This window comes from Periplaneta americana, chromosome 1 (assembly GCF_040183065.1).
Source record: "Periplaneta americana isolate PAMFEO1 chromosome 1, P.americana_PAMFEO1_priV1, whole genome shotgun sequence".
NCBI classification, from domain to species: domain Eukaryota; kingdom Metazoa; phylum Arthropoda; class Insecta; order Blattodea; family Blattidae; genus Periplaneta; species Periplaneta americana.
The window spans coordinates 62,394,831-62,420,800 of NC_091117.1; the positions used below are offsets into that span (position 1 = coordinate 62,394,831).

A 25,970-nucleotide genomic window follows, 5' to 3' on the forward strand; every position below is an offset into this window, starting at 1 on the left:
GTTATTAATAAATACGGAGATATAAACACAAAAATAGTTAATTTAGTATAGTCTAATTATAAAATACTTAACTGTGGTACTAATTTCCAAATTAATCCAGTTCTCTGTAATTACAGTAGGCTATTATCATTAATTCATTACAATAATTGAAGAGCTTTTGAAAAAAGGACCATAGTCGAAAAAATGCTATTTTGAGATATTAAGCATATGGTGAGCGTATTGTAGCGGCCATCTACTGAATTAGACTAGACGGCAGTTCGGAAGGCAGTCGACTGCTACATGCGCCGTAGCATTTCTGGCATGTGACGTCACAAGCTTGTACAGGAGTACCAATCGGAATCAGTCTATAATAAGTACTTCCCTAGTTCGTTTGTTCACGTGTGAGTGTTTCAATACATTGAATAAATAAAACTAACAGTTTGTGTGTAAAATAAATAAATGGAAGAAGAGACTGTAAAAAGACATATATTGCACAGGCAGGTGCGAAAAATATTGTTTAAGGTGTATAATTATTTTAAAAACGTTGACGAGCACAACGCTGCCGGCCATCTTGATGCTGACTGCAACGTTGCCAACGTGCCAGAAATGACTGCAGAAGCATGCGGTGTGGGATTGAGAACAGTGCAACGAATATTGTTAGTGAAGGAAACAGGGTTTGTTTGGTGTCATGCTTACAGTAATCAACGGCTAAGGTCATTATTGTCTTTTGATAATTTAAATTCTCTGCTGCGCTATTTGTATTGCACGTGCTCATGAAGTACGATGTGGCAATGTTGTACGCTGCCTTCCTCTCTCTATCTGTCTCTCTCGATGCAAACGCTAGCAGACTACCGCCTTCCGAATTTCCGTCGACTCTAGTTAAGGAAAAAAAAAAACACCATAAGTCTATATTAGTCTACAGCAGCCGCGGCGAAAATGCGACTCACGAGCACATTGTGGCTCGCAGTGCTTTTCTCTCGCTTCCTACCTACAACCCCCACCCTCTTACTCACTGGAGTCAAACTCCGTTCTATTTGTATTTGTCTCGGACCTGCGAGTGGCGTATCTTCGCAATATCTCTCTCGAAACCATGTATCCCTATAAAAAACGAAAGTTTCAAGTAGGATGGGAGGATGCATTCTTTTGCTTACAATATGATGAAAATATTAAATGTATGATTTGTTCACAAATATTACTAGGAAAACGGTTGTATAACATAAAACGGCATTATAAGTTACTACATGTTACTGATGAAACATTAAAAGGTGAAGTGTTATTATTACTATTATTATTATTATTATTATTATTATTATTATTATTACTATTATTATTATTGTCATAATCTCTGTACGTCGATTCTTTTACAGCAGATGTACGAATAATGCGGTTAGATTTTCAATTTAAACTCACAGATTTACAATGTGACGTTAAATGAAAGCTAGATGTAAGGACTTGACAGATATTGAACTTTTCAAATCTTTGGAAAAAAATAAATATTTGAAGCTTCGTTCTTTCGCTTGCTCTGTTGAAGCCATGTTCGCTGTAACTTACGTTTGTGAAAAATTATTTTCAACAATTAAAAATAGTAAAAATCAAATTTAGATCACGACTGACAGACAAATACCTTCGTGATCAACTACGATTGGCAGTAAGTGACATAATTCCTGATTCTGAAACTTTGTCGCAGAGGCATTCTGAAGACAGTTAATTTTAGGTTGTGATAATGTGTCCTATGTTTTCTTGTTCATTTCTTTCTTCGTTACACGTCCTAAACATTAACTTCCCCTTCGGTTGTCCGCCTCCCTCCATAGGTGCTATGCACGTTGCAGTTTACACAGTGGCTCGGCGCACCATGGCCTTTTCGCCACGGCTGGTCTACAGGAATGGAAATTTTCAGTTTTCATAAAACTACCATAGTCCAAATATTTTTTTTTTGAAAACAGTCATTGCTCAGCCAGGACGATGGCCCCATTTACAAATATCCCATTCATATCACTAGCCCGCAGTGAATTGGAAAAGCATCCGGCAGAAACTGGCTTATACAAACTCTGCTGTACGTTTAACTGAGACACATTTTAATTAATCGAACTAGTTTCTTGGAAATACCTACCAAATTAAATAAGAATATCATATAAAACTTCTCTCTTAACCGAGTCATATGCCTTTTTGAAATTTATGAAACCTTATGTACTGTACCCTTATACTCACATTTTTTCTCCAATATTTGTCGAATACAAAATCTGATCAATTGTCAATCTTCTATACCTAAAACCACACTGGAATATACTAGTCAAAACTTGTAGAAGGATATAATAAGTGGGAATTAAAAATGAATTTGGAAAAATCTTTTTATGTGGTATATAGTGAAGAAAAAGAGATTTAACTTTGGAAAACGCGAAAATCTGTATCAAAAGCTGTGATGAATATCAGTACTTATACATCAAAATTAATAAAATTGGCAGACAAGAGAATGAACATTGGATACATAAAGGATGATCAGTAATAGCAATACTAAATGGGGTGGTGTTGAATAAAAATATAACAAAAGATACCAAACTGCAAATTTATAAAACAATTATTCGAACTACTTTAACATAAGAAGCAGAAAAATGGTAGTTGAAGAAAAATATGATTTTGAAGCTGCTTAGCGCAGAAATGGAATATTTAAGACGCTTCACAAGACATTCTAAATTGGAAAAATTAGAAATGAGGCAATAAAAGGAGAAATGAAAATTCAAAGTTCAATTTTCGATTTTGTGAAATGTAAGCAGTTAGAATAGTATGAGCAGTTTTGACAGAGGTCGTCCCAGAAGCACTTGGATGAATGATATGTATTAGAAAGAAGGTTTAGAAGAAATGGACTGGAGAGAGAGAATAGAATTCAGGAAGAAAATAAAAGTGGAATAAACTTTGGACACAGAAAGATGTATTTACATTGTATACCTGTTCATGGTGGTGATAATGATGATGATGATGGTGATGATTACTACTACCACTATTATTATTATTATTATTATTATTATTATTATTATTATTATTATTATTATTATTATTAAAACACTGAATAATTTAATCAATGTCCGGTTGTGGTTAGACAGAGGTTTGCCGTCGACATACAGACCGAGTGAGTGAAATGTTTCGCCATTGTTCTGCTCCACACCCAATTACACGGAACAATACATAGCATGAAACACATCTCGTACTTACAATAGCAGACAGACGAGCGATATTTCCTGGCTGATATACGATGCGAACTGCACACTGGAACTGCATGCAACACCCCGCGAGTCTTGACGCATTCCCAAGGTAACTAAACCATTGAGACTAAACAAACAGAGAAATGCCAGCCCTCAAGTTTATTTCAGACCACGTGCCTGCCTCAAGTTACTTGCTTCCCCCTCCCTTCGCAACTCACCCTTTTGCCTTGTTTTTTTCATCTGCTCTGCGGGTTATACTGCGTCTCCAGCTTGTTCGAAACGTATCCTACACGCTGCCCAGAAATTTACGTCTCATCACTGTATTCATAATACACAGTGGCGATGCGTCAATAAGAGCACAAGAGCATTTGAACACCTTGTTTCCATTATGCACAACTAGTGCACGACTAATGCACGACTAGTTTTATTATTTAATACCGTATTGCCGTAGTAGGGATGTATAATAACAGAATCGAGTATTTTAAACTTACCGCATCTTGCATAGACTTCTTAATTCTTATGTAAACGTAACAACATGCGTTCACATACAAGTCGTGCTCTTTTCAAGAAGGTTACAGGAATTACACGCATTCGCGGGAGAAAATTGTCTTTCCCTGGCCGCTTATGACTCGTCAGGAGCACAAAGCGTTAAGTGAACAGTGAATCTATCCTACAGATGTCAGGTGCATCGACGCCTATCGTTCACGTGCTATATGTATATCTCGAGGAGGAAATTTAATAGTATGTATTTTAGCCTGTAGGTGTCAGCATTTCTTATTGCAGGAACACTTACTTTGTGTGAGTGTGTGTACAGTGCTACTACGAGAGCGTAGTTTGTGAATTACGATACTTTAGTGTTAGCATAATAGTTTGGCTTTCAACACGTGTTGGCTGAATGTGATAGTGGTATGAATTTAAGTATCTGTATGGTGATGCATATTATTTAAGAATAATATTTATTGGTATGTATTTATAGTAATCAATCTATGCAAATGGGATTACAGTACTGGCATAGGCTATAGTATATCAGTGTGTTGTGAACCAAAATATATTACTGAGCACACGCTTTTGTAAAATAACGGCACTGTGATATTATTAATTTTTAACAAATGTAAACAACGAACTCTGTTCAAGCAATTTTGAACAGTAAAGAAATGGGTAAACTGACTTAATAGGAAAAATTTGGAAATAAGACTGTGATGCATTAGGCCAAACGTACGCTTTCCAATTTTCTTCGGTCTTGGAACACAAAATTGTGAACACACGTAACATTTTATCACGAGCCGCCACTGATAATACATAAGGCTTACACGCAATTATATATACGCTCATATAATGAACCTAAGCGACATTACGATGTCTTAGGAATATAGAAAGCATTCAATTTAAAATAGAAGCAGCCATAGACAGCTACATTATATGATGGAAATGAAATCCCTCCGTTTCAATGCATTTTCCCGCACGTTTTACCATGTTCCTAGCAATAATATGGAAGAGCACTCCGATGTCTATGCTTTCACACGCTCGTAATAGTCAGGGACAAAAAATGCGACAGTTTTCAACTGCAGTCATACAGAACAAAACAAAAAATGTGGTGCTGAGTGGTCAGACCATCAGCCTGTCACGCAGGCGGCCCTGTTTTGAGTCCTGATCATTTTTAATTGAAAAAAATCCATAGTGACACTTGTGGCGGATAAGGTCTCAGTTGGAGTTTTCTTTGGAATTCTCCCGTTTCCTCATACAGTACAGCGTCTCGTTTAGGCACAGTGAAAACGTAAACAAAGTGCTGGTAACGTATGGTGGGGGGAGGACGAGCCGTACGATAAACACGAGGGATGCACAAGGTTTTAGTTACAACATTTATGGTGGAGCATTAATTGAAATTATATTAAAAAAACATAGAACAAAAGGACACAAATTGCATAACTTTATCATACAATTTTAACTAACAAACAAGTAACTGTAACTTTGAAATAATTCAATATAACAAATAAAATTTTGCTACTTATATGATGTTGCTTTCGAGCAGCATTTTACGGTCATGAATTCTGTATGACTAACATAATATCACCGTCTTCTGTGGCTGAATTAACAAGACTACAGTATATTGATCTGAAGTGACACTATTTCCTAAGCATAATAAAATTATTTCTTCTCAATGTTCAATTCATTAAGGTAGTTTCTTATTCCATCATCTTGTTAGTATCTGAGCTGACAAGTCATCCCATGATTGTGCTATATATATATATATATATATATATATATATATATATATATATAATTTATTCATAATATTTTATTATATATATATACAATTTATTTATAATATTTTATTATAGACGTTACTGTTAAAACCCGAAATCCGTCAAAACCGTTTCAACTAATAAAAAATACAGTAGTTCAAGCAAATGTGGGTAGATAGAAAGCGAGCAGCCATCAGCGCGGCTCAGTCGGTTAAGGCGCTGGCCTGCCGGTCTGAAGTTGCGTTCGGGCGCGAGTTCGATCTCCGCTTGGGCTGATTACCTGGTTGTTCTTTTCCGAAGTTTTTCCCCAACCGTAAGGTGAATTCCAGGTAATCTACGGCAAATCCTCGGCCTCATCTTGCCTAATAGCATCTCGCTATCACCAATCTCATCGACGCTAAATAACCTAGTTGTTGATACAGCATCGTTAAATGAAACTAAAAAAAAAGAATGCTAGTTTCTGTAAGATATAGAATCAATGACAGGTTAAGTTTGGATTGTTTAGGTTTTTGTTTGGTAAAAGCCTAAACAAACCAAATATAACCTATCACTGATTCTAGATCTTACGAAATCTCGCTTTCTATCTACATTTTTAAAACTAGTTTTTACTAGTGGAAACTGGTTTTGACGGATTTCGGGGTTTAACGGTAACATATTATAAAATATAGCGCAAGCGTAATTTATAATATAGCACGAGCATGGAATCACTTGTCACCTCAGATACTAACAAGTTGTTGGAATAAGATACTATCTAAATAAACTGAACTTTGTGAAGGGATGTTCAGGAAATTGTGTTGTCACTTCAGACCAATATACTGTAGTTTTGTTAATTCGGCCACAGAAGACGGTGGTGATATTATATTAGTCACACAGAGAATGAAATTCATAACCGTAAAAAATTCTGCTTGAAAACAACATTATATAAGTAGCAAAATTTGATTTGTTATATTGAATTATTTCAACGTTACAGTTACTTGTTTGTTATAATGTGTATATGATAACGTTATTCAATTTGTGTTCTTTTGTTTTGTGTGTTTCTGGAAAATGTAATTTCAATTAACGCTCCGCCATAAAATATGTTGTAACTAAAACCTTGTGCATCCCTCGTGTTTATCGTACGGCCTATTCTCCCCTCACACGTTACCTGCACTTTGTTTACGCTTTCACTGTGCCTAAACGAGACGCTCTACTGTATTAGACAGCTGCATCATACCGTCAACATTTATTCGTCATTTCATATCATTCCACGAACGCCGGCTGGAGACGCAAGGAGGGGGCTGACCTATGGAAGAATGGGGTTGCCTGCTCGAAACCTGGGTACGCAGCGAATCTTAGTCAGCTGGTATGGCTTTAGAAATGCGCCTAGCTTGAAGGTTAGCGCAATATGTATGTGTGTATTCATTCACACTGCAAATGGGTATATACCCAGTGGCAGTGGTAACTAATTATACTCAATAATGACGATTAATAATAAACACAATTAATAAGAAATTAATAATAATAATAATAATAATAATAATAATAATAATAATAATAACAGGAAGCATCCGAATTATGTCTTGAAAGAACGCAGTGCTGGGTCGTAGGATCTCCCTCCCGAAGTTCCATTTCATGAAATGAAATGACTTTTGGCTTAGTTACTAATTATTATGTATAATGTATATTTAACTTTTCTTCTTTGTTTATATAATTAATTCTGTCAATTTTGTGCAACATTTCGGCGGTGACTGAATTTTCCTCACTATCAAACTTAAGACCTCGGGATTCACTCAGCCTTATATACAGGGTGTAAACGATATAAGGTGCCAAAAATACTGGTGGTATAACATAAATATCTGAAGAAAAAATCAAATGTTGTTTTTTAGTAAGTATCTTGGTTTTCTCAGAAAAAATGTGTTTCGTAAGTCTAACTTTTTTGGAAAAGAGAATATACAATCATTATTCTGCCTACTCTGCCCGGTATAAACGCTGAAGCAGTCGTTTGTTACTCTGTTGTATATTGACAAGGAAAAGTACCCAAATAAGAGACACTTTTTTTTTTAACTGTTTATAAATGAGGATGGGAAAAGACATGTTTAATCTGAATGAGTGGAATACATAGAGCATTTCGTCTATTTTTAGAATTGACAATACAAATTTTAGTCAGTTTTTATTATTACTTTAAATTATAAAAAAAAGTAAAACTGGGAAATACTGATGTTTTGAAAAGGGGTTCCAAATAAGAGATACTTGTGTTATTTAATTTTATTTTTGAACATGGACAAAAATTATCATCATTTGACTGAAAATTGAAGCAATATATAACATTGTGAAATTATGTAGATACTTTAATAAATTCAGGAACATTTTTAAATTGAAGAGGTCAGTACAACAGTAACCCAACTTTTCTCAACAGAAATTCTGTTGTTTATTTGGCATTTTTCCAAGTGAAATTAAGATGGTTTACGAAAAGAACACAAAGTCGGTCAAATCGGACATTAATACTAATCTTATTTAGGCTGCTATTGGTAACGTTAACATTTTACTAGAGAAAGAAAATTGATAGAATATTAAATTTCGATCTCCATATTTTAATTTTGATTGCACTTATTTTGCCGACCCCTTTAATTGACACAATTCTTATTTCGCTGTATTGAGCAAGTTGGACAAACGAAAGGTTCATCACCAGTGCTGCAGTCTTCGTGTGCCCAACGACGACATTTTGAGCACTGAATCTATTTCTTCCCACTGAGACCTGGTGTCCTCTGAAAAAAAAATTCAGTGCAAAACAAGCACTCTCATCATCATAATTTTCTCCATATTCCGAGTCACTAGAGTTAATTAATTCCATTTCCACATCGGATTCTTCATCACTGAACGAACTCAAGCAGTGTTTCTTGGAGTGAGTTTTTCTGTGATTTTTGTTGTTTTTCGAACAACTTCTTGCGAGCTTCGTCTTTTCTTTGATTTTCTTTATCTAAACTCTCTCTCATTTTTTTCTGATCAGAAATGATATTATGATAGCTCTTTTTCCTCCCCTGGATGACTTTACATCCGACTACCCACTGGTTGAAGCTTACGACTCTTGAGGTGGTGATTGTTGCTGCTGCTGCTGTTGCTGCTGCTTCTGTAGGCCTAACTGCGGTATAACCAAAGTCACCGTTTCTGGCGCGTGAAATAAGTAATGGGAACGTTGAGAGCGAGTAACTTATATTTGCCATAGTCTGTGGGCATTAAAGCTGACAACTGTGATTCGCAGATTGCTTACGTCACATCTGTTTAGGAGGTGGTACCACTCTCAACCGAAGTGGCAACAGATGCCACAGATCTTTGAGTACACTGACCAGTCAGTGGACTGATCAGTGTACTCAAGGACACATCCCAGAAACGCAAAGTGTGTCTTGCCTTTGAAGCAGTCAGTGGGCAACAAGACTGACAACAGGAATTGGCAGTGTTGGGTGTTACCGTTCTCAGCTACACTGGCAACAAGTGCTCACTGACTGGCTTTTTACTCAAGAACACGCGCCACAAACGCTCGCACTGGCTGTAGTGGCGATATTTACACAGGTCCAACGAAATTTTCGAAACCAGGAATCACAATTAAATTTGATAGTTTTATAATTACACAAGATTTTTATTTGAAATGTATAGAGAATATTTTAAGAATTAAGCACTTATATTTTAATCTTTAAGTAAGGTAATATTGTCGGGCTAGCTGCTTTAATTGACTTTAGCTATTGATATTATTGTCATCTCAATGAATAATTAATTTTAGTCACTAATAATGATAACTTAATCATTTCAATTAGTAATTTTTGTTATGAATAATTGAGGACAATGGATAATTAATGATTGACCTAATTCGTAATTAATTTTAATTAATAGTTCAATTAATCTTTCATTGGTTCTTATGTAGTTGCTGGCAGACAAACTGACACGACTGGAAGCATTAACGCTTTTCTTAAACTCTCGAAGTTGAGCATCATAATAATACTAAATAAGGGTTCTAAATAAGAGATACTATCTCTTAATAGGATCCCTAGGTATCTCTTATTAGGGGATGGAGTAAATAAAAACGTAATAGCTACCCAAGGTCATAAGTTATTATCTTCCTTATTAGCAATCTACCTTATTATATGCAATATTTTGCTAGCAATTTTATAAAATTAATAATAAATCTGTTGTAGCTTACATTACCTGATGTTCTCTTCCTCAACAAAAAACAGTAAAAAGTTCAAAATGTGAAAAATTACTTTTCTTGCTCTCAGCTTAGTTGCTTACTTTCAACTGAGGTTAGACAAAAAAACACGATGCCTTAGAAGCACAAACATTGATTTACCATAGTTGTCGAGAGATGGCAAATTATACCGGAGAAGTTAACAAGGTATCTCTTATTAGGGCACTGTCTCTTATTTAGGTACTTTACCTTACGGTATGTGTTGGGTGAATGGTCATTGGCAATAACACTTACATTCAGTCGAAATGTAGCCTAAACAAATAATAAAACTACTATCAATCTTAAAAACATGGTAGGCCTATTTCACAAATCAAAAATAAAATTATACGATATGTAATTAAATTTCACTACATATTTTCTTCAGTAGATCGATATGTACTGTCTATATAATTTTGAGAGTATATACCGGTTACACTCTGTATAATTATTGCCATAATCTATATATTTCTCTCAGATGGACATAGCGTTAGAATTTATTTCGCTCTGCTCTTCAAATAACTACGAATATGCTAGAGTGCGGGTTTATTCCGCGAACGCCCTGTTGGCGAGATTCACTCGCATTGGGAATGTTCCCGGATCTAACTGACGGACGTTTTATTGGCGAATGTGGCTAACATACGAAGGAGTAGGCCTAGTCTATTCCTCGGTTTACGTATTAGCGGTTACCATTCTAGCCGTAGAACTCGAGGTTTACAGGATTCAAAGTCAGCTGAGGAGGATGAATTTTAAAGGGAGATAAATCCCTTAACTTGATTTTTGTGAGAGAAACGAAATAAATCTCTCGAACTTCTGTGGATGAGGTCTGTAGTTCAATGCAACGTTAGGTACTAGGTAGGTCCTACTACTAGTGCTGCTGCTGTCGCTACTGCTACCAGTACTGCTAGCGGTAGCTTGGCTTTGCTTCGCTTAACTTTATCAAGGGACGGATCCTTGCAGAACTTGCTTTTTGTCTCTCTCTGAACTTGAGGGTTGTGTTGTCAATTTAGTTGAAAGACTACGTGTGCATAATGTGTGTGTCCGCTTCATCTGCAATACTCGTAAATTTGACCATATAACGCCATCTTTTGAAGTTCTTTCATGGGTCCGCCTAAAGGAACGTAGAATAGTAAATTGTCTATCTCCTCTGTTTAGAATATTGTTCACTTCTACTCCAAAATATCTGAGAACTCGCTTTGAATATCTTACAACGTTACGGAATCAACATCAGGCCTTATTATCCATTCCTCTTCACCGTACTTCTTTCTATTCATCCTCTTTCACCGTGTCAGTTTGTAGCCTATGGAACTCCTTATCTCGTTAAGTCCGAGATTGACGAACGGTTAATCAATTTAAATTAAGAATTAAGAATTACATACTTTTATATGAAATTGATTTGTGAGTGTTAGGCGATCTTTAGAGATTATTCTGTGTATATAAATTGTCATTTAGGCCCATCATAAAGTAGAATCAGGATGTGAATTGTAAATAACTTAATTAACTAATTATGTATCACGTTCAGTTAATATTTCATTATAGCCAATGTAAGCTTGTTGATGTGCATGAAAATGATTTTTATATTTAAGTATGACTTTCCTATTTTTGTCATTGTTTCATTATGTATTTCACTTCTGGTAGTGTGGAAGAGAAGGCCTCATGGCATTAACTCTACCAGAATAAATAAATAAACATACAGGGTGTAAGGGGTATAAGTGCCATTATTTTAACTGGTGATTATTCATGTCATAAGGAAGAAAAAATGTCCTTACAATTTTTTTCTAATTGCAATATTTAACTAATTATTAAAGTTTACAATAATAGATGTTTTGCAACGTTGCTGGATGGGAAGGAGGGAGTTTAGAAGTACGCAGTACAGCTCAAGCGGGTGCAGACGTACCGGTACAAAACAGATGCTCTGTTCTAATGCAGGAGCAAGGGCTAAAATCCCGGGACCCTTTACTTAACGCACGAATACTCTACCGACTGAGCTACCCAGGAACTACACCCAACACCGTCCCAATTTTTCCCTTTACATTCCACTCAACTCAAGTGGGCTGACAAGACGCCAGAAACCCAACATTGAGTGTACACAAACTCTGTGTGACTTGAATTGTGGTTTTCTGTGAACGTACCTACAGTGACGTATATATTATGCAAATCTGGCTTTCAGTAAAGCTGTATGTGAAGCAGACTTTAATTTCAAGGGAAAAATTGTTCCGGGGCCGGGTATCGATAACGGGACCCTTCGCTTAGCGCACGAATTCTCTACTGACTGAGCTACCCAGGAACTACACCCAACACCGTCCCAATTTTTCCCTTTATATCCACACAACTCAAGTGGGCTGGCAAGACGCCAGAAATAGTTAATAATTCTTCAAAATTATAGGATATAGGCCTAACTTATAGAAAGTACCATGTAAATGTTTTTCACTATTGACTGGATGAACACACCACCTTCGCACACTTCTTTTCTTTTTCTTTTTCTTTTTCAGTACTTGAAATGTAAGATATGCGAAACAAATAGCTTCTACACTTTCCATTTTGCGACTTCTGATGATGCGTCACAGAACACAGCGCTCGTGTGAATTGGTATTCAACGTGCGTTGCAACGCCCGTCATCTCAACGCTCGTGTGTCCTCGGCCTTAGCGCCCGGGCCTGCAATACTGCATCACAGATTCACTGTTGGCACACAACTCAAGTCTTTAACTAAACTGGGGATGAGTGACCAAGCCCGACAGATGGCCTAGCTTTAAAATCACAAGGTGCCACAGTGTGGTAACACTGTGAGTGTAAGACTGTCCTACTGTTGTTGATAAGAATAATAAACACTGATGTTGTAATGAAAGTAGATTTGTTCGTTTTATAGCGAGCTATTTTTCAAATTCAGTAACTGTCCTTTATATGAACAAGAAATCGACCATTCCGTTCTTGAATATCATGCCGAACTTCTAGCCTACTTTGTCGCTTTCCATTATTTCAGCTCGATTCAACGATATTGGCCCTTGCGCTTGGTTGTTTGGCTAGTGAGAGAGCTGCGTGTGGCGTCATAAGAAAGAAACTGAATCACAAAGGTCCATAGGAGGGGAAGAGGGAAGAGAAAGAATGGAAATAATATCTATGCTCGTAGCTGAGGGAAACTCCTTGTCAAGAAAATAATATAAGTCCTCATGACATTGTATAGTCAACAGACGTAGTGGTTAATAACGGAACGTGTGGAAGAATATTCTGTTTTAAGATGGAGGATGCTGCGACAAGATAAGAAGGAATTGTTAGGTGCTGAGAGGATAAAAAGACAGAAGGGAGAAATCCAACCAAATATGCTTGAAATCGGTGCGACGTATATGACGTCATACTACACGAGGCCTGCACAAGATTTGCGCTCTCCGAGCCGGCTCACAGCTCACGAGCGGGATGCAGATATTAGCTGCGCTCTGCATAAGGGTGGACTGGAAGAAGGGATGATCTCGTACAAAATATACACAAAAGGAAGTACTATTACGAGTGTTTATGAAATGAATTCCCGCTCAGTGTTTGCAAACTATCTTGGACTACTATTAATTAATAAAGAAATATTTATTTTACAGAAATAATATAAATTCTATAGTTACTTACGTGTACAATATCATTTTGTTATATTTTTATTTATCAGTACATCAAACCGAAGTTTTATGCTGTTGGCAGCTGAAAGGAACAGTAGCCTACTGATCGTAATGAAACATCAGTTACAGATGTTCGATGCCTGCCTTTATTAAAGTTGATAATAGAAAACAGTTGCTCACAAATATAAATGTTGAGCCAAACATAGCAGTCAATTTCACAGCCAGCCTGTGTAGTCGTGGATATTATTGCTAATGTTTAGTCTTGTAAAACTCAACCAGGCTAGTAGTATCATTCAAACGATCTTTAGCCCTTAGGTCACAATGAAGATCAGTAAGTTCTAGCTGTAAATCGTTAAATGTTATGTTTTAGGCCTATTTAACGACGCTTGCAACTGCCGAGGTTATATCAGCGTCGCCCGTGTGCCGGAATTTTGTCCCGCAGGAGTTCTTTTTACATGCCATTAAATCTACTGATATGATCCTGTCGCATTTAAGCACACTTAAATGCAATCGATCTGGCCCGGATTCGAACCCGCAATCTCGGGCATAGAAGTAAGTAAGAAAGTATCTCTGATAAGACAATGTATTTCAACTTCATAAAAAGTAAATACCGACTGTATCTACCTCGGGTAATAATTAGACATCGGATTTTTAGGCACTAAAAATTGCAGTTTTAGGCGCCTAAAATAAGCTCAAAATTTGTAAAATTAGGCTCTATTTTAATGAAAATAGGCACTTTAGGCACATCAAGGTATCATACTTATTTCTTTCACTGAAATTTTTAGTTATACACTAAAATACGCACAAAAAAGTATGTTTAAACATTAAAAAAGAATACTATATTATAGTTATAAACAGAGCTGCACAAATTTAATATATTGAAACTAATGAAATAATGATTATTGATATCAAGATTACTCATTTTAAGTTATTGAAATTCAGTTCCATGCTCAGACTTTATTATAATTATCTGCACAGTACACCACCAGAATTTTTTCTAAATTCTCCACAGTTAACCTTTGCCTTTTGTCACTGAGAATCATTTTGAAAGCAGAAAAACTTCTTTCAACCGAAACTGATGTGAGAGGCGCAAATTTTTAATTAGGTACAATAGAAACATCAATACTTACTGGAACATTTACACTTTCCCCCGATATCACTCTTGATACTTTTTCCAACAATGAAAATCCTACATTCTTATTTAATACGTTGTCCCACTTATTTTTAACTTTTTTCCCAGTTTCGCCCAAAGCAGAATGTATGTTCACTTGAGCTTCCTTTACTATTGCTATTTGGCTACAAAGAGATTGTTTTTCACGTTCTAATTGTTCAATGCTTGCAGGTATGAAAGAAAAGTTTGATGCTATGTAGGCAATATCGTTTTTCACTCGTGAGTCATTCAGACAATCTTTCACTGCTTTCACACACGCTGCACTATCAGTTTCAGGTAATTTATCAATAACTGTGACCACTTCTTTAAAATACTTAGAATAATACACCACTGACTGAATCCAGGTTCCCCATCGTGTAACAACCGGCTGAGGTGGGAGTGGGATATCTGGAAAGTTCTCTCTGAATATTGAAATCCTGGATGGGGCTTTACAAACACATTTTTTTGTGTTAGAAATAAACGAATTGACAAGAGGAAATTCATTCCGGATTGTTTCAGAAACCCTGTGGAGGCCATGTGCTAGACAGGTTACATGCGTGAGGTTAGGATAAAATGTTTTAAGAAGTGGAGCTGCAGCAACCATGTATGAGGCAGCATCAGTACAAAACAACAGAACTTTATAATCGTCTATATTACCTGAGTATAAAGACTGTAGGCCTTTATTTACAAAATAAGCAATGGCTTGGCTATTCACTTTCGAAAATTCCTTAACACATACGAGGTGTGGAATCGAAGGTCCATCAGGCCTAAGTTTTCCTACTACCATATTTGCTATATACCTATTCATAGGATCTGAGGTTTCGTCCACAGAGACCCATATGTAAGAATCACCTATATCCTCCCGAATGGAAGCTAAAGTTTCATTGTATATTCTGTCTAAGTAATTTTTTCTTAGGGTCGACTCAGATGGGATATTTTGTTTGCAGTATTTTTGTAAAAACTGTCTCAAAACCGGATTTTCAATTGCATTCCAGGGAATGTTAGCAGCAACAAACGCTCTGGTTAAATCAGCATAGAAATTGCTGCTGAGATTGGATGAAGTAGGCTGTGTTAGTAAAGTTTGTTGCAGTTGATTTTTCTGCTGAGCTTTAGCCTTATGAGCCGCTCCTTGCACATGCTGCTTTAGGTGGCACTTCTTTTCTTGCGAAATCTAAAAATGTAAAGTAAACTGAATTAAAATAAAATCCTAATTGTTGTATTGCCATATTTCTATCACAAAGTTAGTGGGTTCGAACAATCAAAATTTTAATGACCTGCAAATATTTTAACTATCGGAATTTAAAAGGTTAAAGTGTAGTGGTCTTAAAAAGAATTACACCTCAGTATAGCTCAGTCAATGTATAAATATTATAGGCCTACTCATTAAAATTAATAGAATTTATATATTTCAACTATTGTTACATACCTGTTTGCTACAAATCTTGCAGAATATTATTTTTCCATCATAAGTGAATTCTGAATATTCTGTTAGCCATTGCCGGATCAATGTAGATTTTGCACTTATATTTTTCGGCATTATCGCGTTAAACTTCACAGGAAAACGTCCTACCGCTCAAAACTTCTCAACACAAATAAGGTGAGGGAAAGAGCAACTGTTAACGAGCATTCAAATGAACCGTTGTTATTGAGATTCAATTGGACAAAAATACAAAGTTCCACTTATTGTTGCATTTCCTGGTAGTGTTAACACTAGGAGGGCCATTCTTTTAAATATTTTGTAACGGTTTACCCTACTAATTCGCAGTTTTACGACTTTTCATAAATATTTCAAAAACACTCTTTCTCCAAAAATTGTGATTTTATGACACTCTGAAGGGCAGTACAGCTAATCGGTTTCAGACCGAAAACAGTCATTTTTATAGTATAGTATATCTCTGAATCGGTAGCAGCACATGTTGTGATTGTTGCCTGCTTCAAAACTAAGGTTGGTTCTTTGTCGGCATTTATGCCTCCAAACATATTAAATTCGGTGAAATCTATTGCAAGTGTCGTGAGATTCAAAACATTTCGTTTCCTTTATCAATGGTTTCATGGCCGGTGTGAAGCAAACTTTCCACTTTTTAAATGCCTTAAATTTCGCAGTGAATGCATGTATAAATTATAAAAAGTAAGAGTAAAATGCGAAACTTTACAGTGAGTTAGGCATTTTTAGGCGAATATTAACAAATTAGGCTCTAATAACCGTTTTAGGGCATTTTAGGGCACTATAAAACTCTTTGAATACCTTTCAATTTCCATGAAACACAAATATTAATAATTATTTTTACTTTTCTCCTAAAGAAACAAAATAGGCATTTGCCCTAGGATCCGATGTCTGGTAATAATGCAGCTTTCAAATCCTGAACCTTTTCACTGCGATCTTCAGCAACAGAACAACCGTAAGTATCTTTATGTCTGGACTCGTAATGACGCATTATGTTATGTTTCTTTCTACCTTTCAAAATGTTGTGGCAGATAAGGCACTGAGTATTTAATTCAACAGCTATGAAAAAAATAAGCATTTCCCTATGAAACATTGAAAGAATTTGCCTGATGATCATTTTTCCGTCTTTTAGATTCCTCCATACTGTACTGTAGCAGTAGGTAAGCAACGTGAAACAGTTACTGAGAATACACACTGCACTCCACTAGATAGCTGAGTGGTTGTTTCCCTCTCCTCTACCTAGATAGTAAGTCTATGCCATTCTGACGTATCTTCCTCTCCGTTTCGGCGAGCGGTAAACATGGCTCTCCCGCTCCGAACGAGCGGGCGCGCTCGTTGAACGCTGTTTGTGCAAGTATGAACTACACCATCTACGTCCCATAATCCTCGAAAAAAACCGTCAAATATTTAATTGCTACTATCGGTTTTGATCATACGTAAACTGTTTAGACTGGATGTGGAGGTAACAGAAGTATTAGCAGATTATATCCATGTACATTTCACTGTATATTTATTAAAAGTGTTACGGTTGTGCCATGGACTGAACATTAAATTTCATTTCCACATTCTTTCATCAAGGAGGATGTTGGCATTCCTTCATATGTTAAAGCATAGGGGGACATATCAACGGACATATTCTACAGTTGAGCCGAACAGAATATTAGCTTATTTATAAAAAAATAACACCTGCTGAACTTAACTACACTTTTGAAATATTCACAACACGAAACAATTCTTAATCGTAATAACACGAACAAAACAGCTGATAAGAGAGATGAACTATGGGTAATTTAACGGCCATACTACATATTTTGTAGTACACCTTTTAGATTACACTGTTTCAAGCTTACGCTTCCTCCTGTCTTTCTATCCTCGAACGTCAAGTGTTATGACTATGACTATGCGGTTTTGATTTATCTAGAGAAAATCAAAATTCGAGTGGGATTTAATTGACTATTACACGATTAGAACAAAGTATATAAAGATTAGAAGTAACGAAGTACTCCAATACAATAAAATATTAACTGACTTACGAAAATACAACTGTCTTCAAATGTATTATTACACCATCTCAACATTACTAATATTACGCTAGATGGCAGTAGTGTGTTATGGTTAGCTGTTTTCTTGTTATCAGTTGTGCCAACTATGGAATCTTCATTGAACTCTGTGGACGGTTACTAGTCAAGAAGACTTTGTTGATTCAGTTTCATTTTTATTATGACAGTTGCATTCCACTTCAATTATCCGGATCCCAATAATCAACGTCACTTGACAGATGATTTTCAATAAATCTTAACATTAAACAATCTCTGATACGTGACTATCCATAATATCATACAGCAGAAGCTATAACATAACCTAAATAATATAAACAAGTGTTAGAAAAGTTTTAATCAGGGATGATGAAATAAACAAGGAAAGTTTTAATTAAGGACGATGAAATAAAAAAGGAACAATTATTGAAAGTACAATTTTTAAATTTGAACGTTTTAGTGGTTGATGTTATATTAGACGTGTCGTAAAAGAAGTGGAACTCGTTGATGTACGTGGTTTATTCTTCTACGTATTCACGATTTCCGAATGGTGCTCTTCATTTATTTGTAAATAGGGTTTCAGGGAAGATTCATAGCTATGGCCAGTGATCTTTATTAATTCTTGTTCTTGAATGACAAGGCGAGTCGTATTTGAAACTGCTGTGCATCGACTGGAGTGGTTTGTAATTTTCTGTTTTTTGACATCCAGACCAGTGCAGTTTGAAATGTTGGCAAACAAAGAAACAAATGCTAGGGTAGTGATAAAAACAAACAAATACTAGGGAAGCGATAAAATTAAACAAATGCTAGGGACGCGATAAAATTGTGTGATAAGCAGCCATGATTGATTGAAAGATATTCTTTCTACCGTTTTATTGGTCAAAAGTAATATGACGTAGTAAAAGTGTAATAGTCTACTTAATTTTTACAAGGGCCAAAATCCCTGAGTCAAGCTCTGTAACAGTGGTGCACCGATGGCCATGAATTTCCTTTGCGACAATGTGACTGTAATGCAGGAATTGTGGAATTGAGAAGCATCCTGAAAAACTTGCTTCATACACAATGTCCGAAATAAATTGCAGTACACTTCAACGGAATTCTAACACCGGCGTGAAGAGCCGAAAAGGAGCATTACACAGGATACATAACGCTCCACAAGACACTCTCAAACGGTGAGAAAGTTAGCAGACACCCTCTCGCTCCAGTTACAGTTCTGTGCTGGAGCGACACTGCAGAGGAAAATAAAAGACGAGTGCGGTTTTTAAATGTGGAGCTGGAGGTTGGTGCCTGCCACATCAGTCTCTTAGGACGCTCTCGCACCAGGTCTATCATTAGCGCGTCCAGGCCTTGGATATCATTCTATTCGTATCCCGTGATGGCTGCTATGAGCCATGGATTATATACATCACGCCAGACGGCATGGCAGGTGAACTTGACTCTGCCAGCTCTTTGTGTCTCCGTAACAGAAAAAATAATTAATATCCATTTATTAAATGTATTCCCCCTTCCTCTTGTGGTTAAGCGGTAGAGCTTAAAGCTACAAATGCAGGGTGCTCGAACTCAGTTCCAGGAAAGAAGCGGAGATATACTGAGTGACTGAGGAGGGATAGTAAATATTTTAGAGGTACAGTAGTAGCATAGACTATTTTGAGCAAATAAGTTCATATAAACATGTGTCCAATTTTCAATGGCCGTGGAGTTACAGCTGTTACAATGATACGCATAACAAGCGATACAAGTGGCAAGAAGGGAAGTCAAATAACTTAATGATTAAATTTATTGCTTTTTACAGGAGGAAGAAAAATAAATCGCATAATATTTGCTAATAATATGGCGCTCTCAACAAAAGAGGAGATTCTACTGGAGATAAATGACAGCTGTGAGCAGTATAGGATGAAGCTAAATTCAAACAAGACGAAGGCAATGGTTATCGGAAAAATAAAGAAGGTAAACGTGCGAATTCTAAATGAAGCATTGGAATAGTTCCAAATCAAATTCAAATTTCAAATTTATTTATTTAGTACACAAGGTTTACACTACATTAGGCATTGCAGCCCGAAAGAGCAGAACCTCGTGCTTGGGCGCAGTTCAGTCTAGTTATATAAAATTGAAGAGTGTTCATTCAGCACAATAATATTAATATATAGTAAAATACAGACCATGTAATGACATATAGCCTACGAATAGGCCTATAGAAAATACAAAGTATACGTGTATTAGATTACAAAATGCTTTGGATGAACTGTAAGTAGTAACATGAGTGCTGCCAGGAAGTCAAAAGGAGGATAGAAATGACAAAAAAAGGTTTTATTATAAAAAGGAACATCTTCTGGGGACATCTGGAAAAAGAAATAAGAAAGAGACTAATGAATTACTTGGTGTGGAGTGTAGCATTGTATGGGAACATCACAAAGAAGTGAAGAGAAGCGATTAGAAGCATTTGAAATGTGGATATGGAGAAGAATGAGACGTGTGAAATGGATATAACAGAATAAGAAATGAAGCTCTGCTAGAAACACTCTGTGAAGAAAGACTAATGTTGAAACTCATAGAAAGAGGAAAAACAAATTAGCTGGATCAATGGCTAAGAAAAAACTGCCTACTGAAGAATATACTGGAAGAAAGGATGAACGGGAAAGAAGGTCGGTGAAGCGTGAGATATCAGATGATAGACAATATTAAGATATATGGATCGTATGCGAATAAAAAAAAGTTAAAGAAAAAGACAGAAGATTGAAGAATGCCGGGTTTCTTGTGAATGACCTGTCCTTGGGCAGAACAGAATTATGAAGGAACAGTCTACGTTTCAGCAGTTCAATGAACTGTTCCACTGTGAACTTTTCCAACAGTAAGTGCTGATCTTCTAAGGTAGTCTGGTTCTTTCATGACGACAGTATTATTCAAAATCCGAGCAACCAATTTCGTTTCTTGCCTTTACTTCGTTTTCGTGCGTTTCGCCTTTCATCCACTCTCGCATACAATAAACCGACAGGAGTTAGGTCTGGGGACTTTGGTGGCCAATACATGCGACCACCGCGACCGATCCATCGTTCAAGGAATATGAGATCACATAAATTTCACCAGATGGCTACCAGTCCGTTTCGCTTCATTCTCTACTTCCTAATTATTAGGGAATATTTGACTCATGTGCTAGATACGTTTAGTTTAGACTTTCCCTTTTGAGAATTTTCTAATGTTCCTACAAGTGTAACGGCGACAATCAGAGTAAAGCAAGCGGCCAACAGGTTTCGTTCGAGTTCACTTAGCCACTTTCTCTCAGCCCCAATTTTCCTTACAATGACTCGTTTCAGCGTAGCTTTCGAATGTTTCTCCTTCCATTTTCCCATTTATTCATAATTCATACATTCAATCAATAACTCATTAATTAATTAGGCCTAATACATTGATTTTTAGGGTGTATTTAGACTAGTGTGGTTTAACATTTGGCACTTAAACGTCAGGAAATATACTTCGGAAATGTTTATCGTAAATACGTTCATATCAAAGGGTTATGATGCCTAACAAGTAATTTTAATAGAAGACATACTTACGTCAAATTCTTCGGAACAAAGATTCCGCTGTTAATTTTATTACAAGTACGGTATGCTTGTATTTTATTGAAACACAAATCTTTAAAACATTTTATCGTTAACTATTGCATGGATTATCTTTATATTTAGTATCTGCGGTTCGAAAAATATACGAGAATGATGCACTTGGAATATATAATGTTATAGGTGTTCACTTTAAATCAATATCGAAAATTGACGATATATTTTGATAAAATTTTAAAAATTCTCAATGCAATGTTTCAAAAATGTTCTCTCTTATATTTGTTACGCGGTTCATAATCTCTTATTTGAGCACTAGAACATGAATTGTGTCAAAACATTATGAAGTTAGCTTATTTTATATAAGATTAATTGTTTTTTTTTCATGCTTATGACACCTGGTTTCTCTGAAATTACAAGCTCACATTTTGAGCACTAGAACATGAATTTGTGTCAAAAGATTATGAAGTTAGCTTATTTTATATACATTTAATTGTTTTTTTTACGCTTATGACTCCTGGTTTTTCTGAAATTACAAGCTAACATTTTAAACTTAATTTCGAAGAACTCTAATCATTTCAAAGCGATTTAAATCATTTCTATGGCTGAGAAGTGATACCTCATATCTACAAAAATGGTTATTTAGTTTAACTGCATCATTATTTAGATTAACAACATTCTTATTTAGATTAACTACATTATAATTACCGGTATATTCACAAAATTGGACAGTTAACTCATTTTTTGTCCTCAAATACAAGATCTTACAAAGCAGGAATATATTACAAATACTTTGTGTAGTTTGAGAAAAATTTAAATGTTAAGCAAATTTTTTATTCACCTGCAAATTTACAGATACGTGGTATCACTTACTTGTATTAAAAGAAAAAAATCATGTTTTCATAGAGCCTGCTCTTCAATGTTAAATGAAATAAAACTGGTAAATATTAATATCAAATGGTGAAGGATGGATAGAACAGAAAAAATTCTCTCCGGCACCGGGACTCGAACCCGGGTTTTCAGCTCTACGTGCTGACTCTTTATCTACTAAGCCACATCAGATTCCAATTCCGATACCGGATCGAATCCCCTCAGTTTAAGTTCTACCTCTCAATTTTCCCTTTGGTGGCCTACTCTCATGTACTGAAAACCTGGGTTCAAGTCCCAGTGCAGGAGAGAATTTTTCTCTGTTCTATCCATCCTTCATGACATGGTAACGCAGAATTCCTACACGGAAATATCATATGTACTTCAGCACATCATAATAATATGATATTAATATCAAATACATTGCAAGACAAGAATGACAAATTAATTTCAACAAAACTTGGAGCTAAGTATGATAATGTGAGGCAAACCATTTCACATGTCCCACTAAGGCGGACCTGCAGAAAAACAAAACATTCCATCTCTCTGTTAATATATTCCACTTCAATCTCCCGGACTGTTTGTTCACTCCGTGAGCAACCCTCGTTCATTTAGATGGACTTTTAATTACCTAGCCTCGCTGGGGATTTCGCTTTATAACATCATTTTAATTATAAACCACGACTCTAGAGGGAACAATTGTCGTCGCATCACTACACTCGCTCAACTATCGTGGTTCCTGAGGTCACATTAAACCTAAACACAATATCTTTTTGTCGACAGCTCAAATGACTGGTTGCTTGAAATTAAATACATTTTACCCCAGTAAAATAATCCCTTTATTTCAATGATACAACTAATGTTTACAAGAAGCTTGTCTTGAACTTCTTCTTGATGGAAATCGGAATGAAGAGAAACGAGAAAGGAATGATGAGGTAAAGTGTACCCTTACACACGTCTTGGGGAAGAGGCAAAAAATTACGTGATCTCCAAAACAGAAACAGCACGCATGTACAAAATACCTCATGAATTTAACAAAGACAATAAGAAAGTATTTTTAAAGCGGGCTTATATTCAATGAAAGATTATTTTTATTTGAGCTAAGATAAAGATACATTTATTGAAATATAATAAAAATATATTAAATATGCATGCAATTTTTTGACACACGCTCTCAGAGACGATCTTCATTGAAGTTACAGTGATAATATCTTCAGATGTGCAAGAAATATAACAATATTAATCTTAAAAGCGCTTTCCAATTTTTTCATACCGTCGCATTTGTTATATTAGTCGCAGTAACATAATCAAAAAATTTTTAATCCAATAAAAATCAGATTCCTCATAAAAATGTAGTCGTCATGGTTACCTGGCGCACGTAATTTGCCCCCCTGATTTTTTAAATAATAATTAAAATATATTTAGATACTTTAAATGTAATTAAAGGTTGGAATTAATAATTAGGATTCAGAGGAGGATGGAAACAACATCGAAACTACTCAATCAGGTTTGGAATGAAATGGAATGGAATTTAAGTGAGGAGAGGCACGGATGGCCCAGCACTGCGATCTGTTGAGATCTACTGCGCTAACCCTCGATATGGAAAGAGTTGCGTGCCATAGATCCCCCACGAGCACCAATCCAACTACATGACTCCCTAACGACCGGTCCCTACAGCCAACAGAAATCCATATACCCTTCCTGCTTCGGCAACTTCCCCCAAGGCCCCCCTGTCGGTCCGAGGCGAAACTCCTCCCCCGAGTAGGTCCATCTCGGGTGCTCGTTGCAGAAGCCATCCAACGTCGTTTAGCTATATTCCACGGAGGCCGGTCGAGAGAGCCAGCAGCTTCGGGAGGCCGCCTGAAAAACCAGAAACGGGATGATGAGGAAAAGATGATGGGGGAGGGAAAGAAGTGGTAGCATAACACCAACAAGCGTATAATGTTAACACAGTGAAGATGTTATTATTTATTCAAATACCTTAACAATTCATCAGTGTTTATCTAAGTGTTAAAAGAATTTATTCAAGAATGAAGAGTAAAAACAAACAGAAATTACAGTACAAACTTAAAATAAAACAAATTATATTGACTGCGTGTTTCACGAGTCTCTACAGATTACAATGAATGACTGTAAACATTTCAAGAGTTTCAGATGAAAAATTTATATATATATATTTTTTCTGATTAAATACATTTTCTTCTTTCCTAATGAAGCGCTCGCTACTAAATTCTTCTACTAGAGCACTGATCTTCAAGCGTTAGGTTCCCCCCCCCCAGTGAAAAGCAAACCTTAGGGTCGAATGTCACCTAGTATACTCCACACGTACATACACTGTTGCGGATAGCTTGGAGATTCTAGATGTCCAAACTTAGGACTGCAGTTATTTATTAGTAGGCTAAATTCAAGTAGTTAACTAACGATAAAAAATAGTAAGCAAGATATTTTCAATGAACGAGCAAACGGCATAATAGATTTCAAAGTTAACGACAAAGTTAGACAGAAAATAAAAGTTAATTTAAATCTGGAGATTTGTATGAAGATGTATGAGAGACTACAATGGAAGTAAAATTACATACGAAATGAAATGGAAATAAATAGAACGAAAGAAACAGCTGAAGAATGGTGAAAAGGAATAACAGAGAATGTGATGAAATCTAGCAGATCGAGAACTACTCTCGGTAAGAATAAAATGAAAACATAACATCAAACTATGGTTATTTTATAATAAGAATAGCGAAACACATGTTTAAAGATGACAATACAACAAACCAGTATTTCTGTTCTCCAAATAGAATCCACTTCATTTGTATGAGGTAAAAAAAAGCTGCGCTCATGGCCCGTACAGACGTCTCTATTAGTGAACCCAGTCTGAAACCATCCGATGTTTGGTTGCCATTCATAAAAGACGAAATTACTCATCTTCAGAAAAATTCATGGCTAATTAACTTCTTTGTTAGCATTAGTCAGACATGATCAACCTAACAGAGTAATCGAACCTGCAGACCCAGCGAATTTTACGCTAAATTAATCATCCTCCTCCTCCTCTTCATTCTTCTTCTTCTTCTTCTTCTTTTTCTTCCTCTCGTTGACCTTCCTAGACTACACCTGCTTTTTGAAGATGGGACATGACAGTTAAGCGGCCGAACTTGGAACTACAGCGCTATATTGCCAATATGGACTACCACGCTATCAGCTGATGGGAGCTAGCAATTAACGTTAGGTGGCTAACGTTAAAACATTCATTGACAATTGACGTGAAGGTGAAGAAAAGAATAAAAAAATCAACAGAAAATGAAAGACAGAAAATTGTAATATTGTATGCACAATAAATTTCGCTAAGAGAGCTATTAAGCACTCACCACGTGGGGACTGTAAGTTTGGAAACTCAACCGTTGTTACCATAGCAACAGGCCTTCCACGCTATGTGACATTCATTTGTGTTTCCGATCGCAGCGCTAATGTCCCATCTTAAAAAAAAACTGGTATAACTGCCCGTTTGTATCAAATAAGAGCCAGACCATTTTTTTCGAGGCCTTCCCGAGTTTCTTCTCCCTGTTGTTGAATTATCTCTAACAATCTTCACAACTCGTTCTTCTGTTATACTGGAGATATGATTATTCCATTTGATGATCCATTCTTTCATTGGTTCAATTTTACACTGATCTCTCCCAGTCTGGTTTCTAACATGTTCGAGATAAGCACTTTCTA

The 25,970-nt window shown here is 36.1% G+C and overlaps 2 protein-coding genes across 5 annotated transcripts in view; one reads left to right on the top strand and one right to left on the bottom strand.

Annotated features, from left to right (window-relative positions):
• LOC138696326 (fibronectin type III domain-containing protein 5) overlaps positions 1-3,289 on the bottom strand; it is a 1,093,145-nt gene extending 1,089,856 nt beyond the window's left edge. The window contains exon 1 of the mRNA XM_069821140.1: positions 3,187-3,289. The gene's annotated coding sequence lies outside the window, so the exon portion shown is untranslated. The remainder of the gene's footprint in view (positions 1-3,186) is intronic.
• Positions 1-25,970, top strand: part of LOC138696354 (uncharacterized) — a 386,543-nt gene that overhangs the window by 72,465 nt on the left and 288,108 nt on the right. The gene's annotated exons all lie outside the window — the stretch shown is intronic.